At 42.8% G+C, this 5,783-nt stretch overlaps 1 pseudogene across 1 annotated transcript; it reads right to left on the bottom strand.

Annotated features, from left to right (window-relative positions):
- Positions 1–3,190: 3,190 nt before the first annotated feature.
- On the bottom strand, positions 3,191–4,346 carry LOC110533138 (ADP-ribosylation factor-like protein 3; annotated as a pseudogene). Its single transcript, XR_016483775.1, has 2 exons — positions 4,014–4,346; positions 3,191–3,335 (listed from the first exon to the last, which is right to left on the bottom strand). The product of XR_016483775.1 is annotated as an ADP-ribosylation factor-like protein 3 (transcript).
- Positions 4,347–5,783: the final 1,437 nt, after the last annotated feature.

Genomic DNA, 5,783 nt, shown 5'->3' on the forward strand with positions numbered 1-5,783 from the left:
CAAAAAAATGCTCTTCACTAACGAGTCGCGGTTTTGTCTCAACAGGGGTGATGGTCGGATTCGCGTTTATCATTGAAGGAATGAGCGTTACACGAGGCCTGTACTCTGGAGGGGGAACGATTTGGAGGTGGAGGGTCTGTCAGGGTCTGGGGCGGTGTGCCACAGCATCATCGGACTGAGCTTGTTGTCATTGTAGGCAATCTCAATGCTGTGCGTTACAGGGAAGACATCTTCTTCCCTCATGTGGTACCCTTCCTGCAGGCTGATCCTGACATGACCCTCCAGCATGACAATGCCACCAACCATACTGCTCGTACTGTGTGTGATTTCCTGCAAGACAGGAAAGTCAGGGTCCTGCCATGGCTAGCGAAGAGCCCGGATCTCAATCCCATTGAGCACGTCTGGGACCTGTTGGATCAGAGGGTGAGGGCTAGGGCCATTCCACCCAGAAATGTCCGGGAACTTGCAGGTACCTTGTTGGAAGAGTGGGGTAACATCTCACAGCAAGAACTGGCAAATCTGGTGCCGTCCATGAGGAGGAGATGCACTGCAGTACTTAATGCAGCTGGTGGCCACACCAGATACTGACTGTTACTTTTGATTTTGACCCCCCCTTTGTTCAGGGACACATTATTCCATTTCTGTTAGTCACATGTCTGTGGAACCTGTTCAGTTTATGTCTCAGTTGTTGAATCTTATGTTCATACAAATATTTACACGTTAAGTTTGCTGAAAATAAACGCAGTTGACAGTGAGAGGATGTTTCTTTTTTTTGCTGATTTTAAATATGCACACACACACATACATACAGTGCCTTCGGAAAGTATTCAGACCCCTTTTTCCACATTGTGTTACATTACAGCCTACTAAAATGTATTATCATTTTCCCCCACATCAATCTACACACAATACCACATAACAATGAAGCAAAAACAGTTTTTTAGAAATTTTTGCTAATTTATAAAAAATGTAAATATCACATTTACATGAGTATACAGACCCTTTACTCAGTACTTTGTTGAAGCACCTTCGGCAGCTGTTACAGCATTGAGTATTCTTGGGTATTACACTACAAGCTTGGCACACCTGTATTTGGGGAGTTTCTCCCATTCTCTGCAGATACTCTCAAGCTCTGTCAGGTTGGATTGGGAGTGTCCCTGCGCAGCTATTTTCAGGTCTCTCCAGATATGTTTGATCGGTTAGGGCTCTGGCTCCAGTCTGAGGTCCTGAGAGCTCTGGTGGAGCAGATTTTCATCAAGGCTCTCTCTTCTACTTTGCGCCATTCATCTTTGCCCTCAATCCTGACTAGTCTCCCAGTCCCTGCCACTGAAAAACATCCCCACAGCATTATGCTGCCACCGTGATCTTTCACCGTAGGGATGGTGCCAGGTTTCCTCCAGACGTGACGCATAGCATTCAGGCCTACAAATTCACTCTTGGTTTCATCGGACCAGAGAATCTTGTTTCTCATTGTCTGAGAGTCCTTTTAGATGCCTTATGGCAAACTCCAAGTGGGCTGTCATGTGCCTTTAACTGAGGAGTGGCTTCCGTCTGGCCACTCTACCATTAACGCCTGATTGGTGGAGTGCCGCAGAGCTGGTTGTCCTTCTGGAAGGTTCTCCCATCTCTATAGAGGATCTCTGTCAGAGTGACTATCGGGTTCTTGGTCACCTCCCTGACCAAGGCCCTTCTCTTCCGATTGCTCAGTTTGGCCGGGTGGCCAGCTCTAGTAAGAGTCTTGGTGTTTCCAAACGTCTTCCATTTAAGAATGATGGAGGCCACTGTGTTCTTGGGGACCTTCAATGCTGCAGACATTTTTTGGTACCCTTCCCCAGACCTGTGCCTCGGCACAATCCTGTCTCGAAGCTCCACAGACAATTCCTTTGACCTAGTTTTTGCTCTGACATGCACTGTCAGCTGTGGGACCTTATATAGACAGGTGTGTGCCTTTCCAAATCATGTCCAATCAATTGAATTTACCACAAGTTGACACTCAAGTTTTAGAAACATCTCAAGGATGATCAATGGAAACAGGTTGCACCTGAGCTCAATTCCTAGCAAAGGGTCTGAGTATGTCTCTTTATTCAAGGCAGAGCTCCCTTTGCTGGTGAAAGACAGGGTTCTAACAGTCGGACCACCCACTTTAGAACACAGGTTTGTTTATCTTAGTGAGTGGTCGTCAGAGTGTGCTGTACTCCTCACGGGGACTAATGAGATATGATTTATCTGTCATCCATCCATAACCCTGATAATAAAATCATGATCCAGCTGCTGACATCGACTCTGAATTGACACCATAGTCCAGGGATATTCAAGTCTTACTCTACGAGGTCTAGACTACTGCTGGTTTTCTGTTCTACCTGATCATTAGTTGCACCCACCTGTTATCCCAGGTCTAAATCAGTCCCTGATAAGAGGGGAAGAATGGGGGGGAAAAAGCAGTGGAACCGGCTTCGGTCCAGATTTGAATTGAATTAGCATAGTCTATAGCTATACAGATACTTCCCTTTCAGTTGTTCGCTGAGCCCTCATCGTGTGTGTGACAGGAATGTACTTGTACTTGCAGTGTATTTGACACAGCCCATGGATTGTTTTTTGTGAGTTTGCCATTCCTGTTACAGGTGTAAGGATGACAGTCCCCCACTGTGGGGCAGCACTGACTTACTGTCTGACAGCAGTGACAAACAGGAAGGGGATGGAAGAGTGCTTGCCTATTGCTGGAATTGATGGTGCAAACAAAGCATGGATACGTGAGCAGATTTTGTCTATTCAATATTTATTTTGCATCACAGTCTCAATTCAACTCGATAAACAAATAATGTATAAACAATGAAACCACACAAACTACAAAATGTATGACTTTTTCCTAAAATGTGCTCAAAAGTAAAGAGATGTTCTACTAAACATTTTAGTGGGACTATTTGCCCATGAAATGCTCTGTCCCTTGGAGAACTTGTGCTCTTCCAGAATATTATTTTCTTCCATAGACTTATATCAAAGGAAGTATCATTACAGAGCATTAACCCTTTATGGGACTGGGAAAATAAGTGTTTTTTTCTCTCTTGTTGATGGTTCCTGTTGTGACCCCCTCCTTCAATCCATTTTTTCTGTGGCTGGATTTGAGAAGCCAGAAAGATCTCAAATGTTTTGGGGCATCTTCAGAGAGATGGCTTCATCTATAAAACCTGTCACCATTGCATTGGGTGTCAACATTTGTACAGAGTTTTCATGAAACACACAAAAGTATGTGTCCACAAAGCAGCATGTTGGATATTCAGGGTTTAGTCAGCTTTCTTCCTATTCACAATGGTGTCGGGAATCCAGTTCAGGCCGTCCTGTGAGAACAAAAAGATTACACATGACATTTTAAAAATTACAAAGCAATTACAGCATATACCGGTCGTAGATGTACAGTATATTGCAGCTACAGTGTTACGCATTTCATTGGACATATAGTCAGGTGTTATGTTGGGGTCTGACCTCCTGACCTGATCCTCTAGGACAGTACTGGAGCTTTACACAGCGTTCGTGTTGTGTTACGACAATGAGGCAAAGCATTTGTCTTGCCCTCCAATAGTTTGTTTAAGCTCTTCCTTTTCACCCCCACTGAGATGTTGCCCTGACAACCCTGCTGTAAACTGTAATGACATAATCTGCTGCACACTATGTGGAACCCAGTTATAGGTTCTGAAAAGATCCTACTAATGATATGGTGGCTAACAGATAAGAACTTATTCTCCTGTGGGCTCCATTTATTTTACTACATGAACAGTGAGAAGAGGACGTGTTCTGGAGTACGCACAGCACTCCCCTTTTACTACATGAGGAGGAACAGAACATGAACACCCACTGAGTCCACTGAATTGGCACTTAATGTTGCCTTTAATATGTCTTGTAAGTCCCGGAGGATTGTACAGTACAGTTATTTCATATTGTGATATGGTGTCCCTTTAACTTCATTGAATGGTAGCTGGGACATGATCTGTCCTATTTTCAGAGATGTTGTGGCCTACCTGTACTCCCTCTCCAGAGAAAGCGGAGCAGGCCTGGATCTGCCACTCTCGGTCCCGGTATGTGTGCAGGCTCAGGCCCTCTGCAATTTCCGCTGGCAGGCGAGGCCGTGGCCAGGTCCTGCTTGTTGGCAAAGATGAGCACTGGAACCCCCTTCAGGTTTTCGTCAACAATCAGCTCTGACAGCTCCTGAGGGGTCAGCAGTGTTATTTCAGAGAGGAGCATAGTGTGTGGACTACATCTGGATCTGTGTTGTCTGCAATTACTGGTTTGCTTATCCACTGTTATGATACAAGGCTTACTGTTAACATTACAGTTTTACACGACAACGTTTGGAATAGTTTCTTCAAACCGCTTCTTGTCTGCACTATCTATGACATATATCTGGAGGAAAGAGGAAATAGGGGGGTCATTTATCATCTTCTAACACATATGATTCATTCTCTATTTGGTATCTCACTTTTATTGAGATTGAAGTAAACTAATGCCCAAGCAATAAAACAGACGGTAGTCTAAACCTAACTGTAGTAAGTGGCTTCTATTTTACTCTCTGAAGCATATTACAGATACAGTGCCTTCGCAAAGTATTCATACCCCTTGACTTATTCCACATTTTGTTGTTACAGCCTGAATTCAAATTGGTTTAAAAAAATATATAATTAAATCTCACCTTTCTACACACAATACCCCTCAATGACAAAGTGAAAACATGTTTTTAGACATTTTTTGCAAATTAATTGAAAATGAAATACAGAAACATTACACCTCTGAGTCAATACATGTTAGACTAATTTTTGCCAGTGATTACAGCTGAAATCGGGAGCTTTGCACACCGGGATTGTACAATATTTGCCCATTTTTTTTTTTTATTCCTCAAGCTCTATCAAATTGGTTGTTGATCATTGCCACTTTCAAGTCTTGCCGTAGATTGTCATTCCGATTTAAGTCAAAACTGTAACTAGGCCACTCAGGAACATTGTATGTCCTCTTGGTAAGCAACTTGTGTTTTAGGTTATTGTCCGAAAGGTGATTGTCTCCCAGTGTCTGTTGGAAAGCAGACTGAACCAGGTTTTCCTTTGTATTGTGCCAGTACCTAATCTTTTTATCCAAAGAAACTCCCTAGTTCTTGCCGATGACCAGCATACCCAAAACATGGTGCAGCCACCACAGTGCTTGAAAATATGAAGAGTGGTACACAGTGATGTGTTGTGTTGGATTTGCACCAGACATGACGCTTTGTATTCAGGACATAAAGTTAATTCCTTTGCCACATTTTTTGAAGATTTACTTTAGTATGTTGTTGCAAACAGGATGCATGTTTTTGAATATTTTTATTCTGTACAGGCTTCCTTCTTTTCATTCTGTCATCTAGGTTAGTAGTGTGGAGTAACTAAAATGTTGTGGATTCATCCTCAGTTTTCTCATACCACAACCATTAAGCTCTTTAGCTGTTTTAAAATCCCCATTGGCCTCATGGTAAAATCCCTGAGTAGTTTCCTTTCTCTCTGGCAACTGAGTTGGAAAACCTCCCTTGTCTTTGTCGTTGAATCTGTGTTTGGAATTCACTGCTCTTTTAAAGGGACTTGTTAAGCACATTTTTACTCCTGATTTTTTGGGGGGGCTTTTAGGCTTTTTTAGGGTTGCAGAGGGGTTGAATACTTATTGACTCTAAGACATTAATTTGTAAAAATTTCTAAAAACATAAATCCACCTTGACATTATGGTGTATTGTGTGTAGACCAGTGACACAAAATCTAAATTTAATCAATTTT

The sequence above is a fragment of the Oncorhynchus mykiss genome, chromosome 10, assembly GCF_057628025.1.
Source record: "Oncorhynchus mykiss isolate SJ-2025 chromosome 10, ASM5762802v1, whole genome shotgun sequence".
Classification (NCBI taxonomy): domain Eukaryota; kingdom Metazoa; phylum Chordata; class Actinopteri; order Salmoniformes; family Salmonidae; genus Oncorhynchus; species Oncorhynchus mykiss.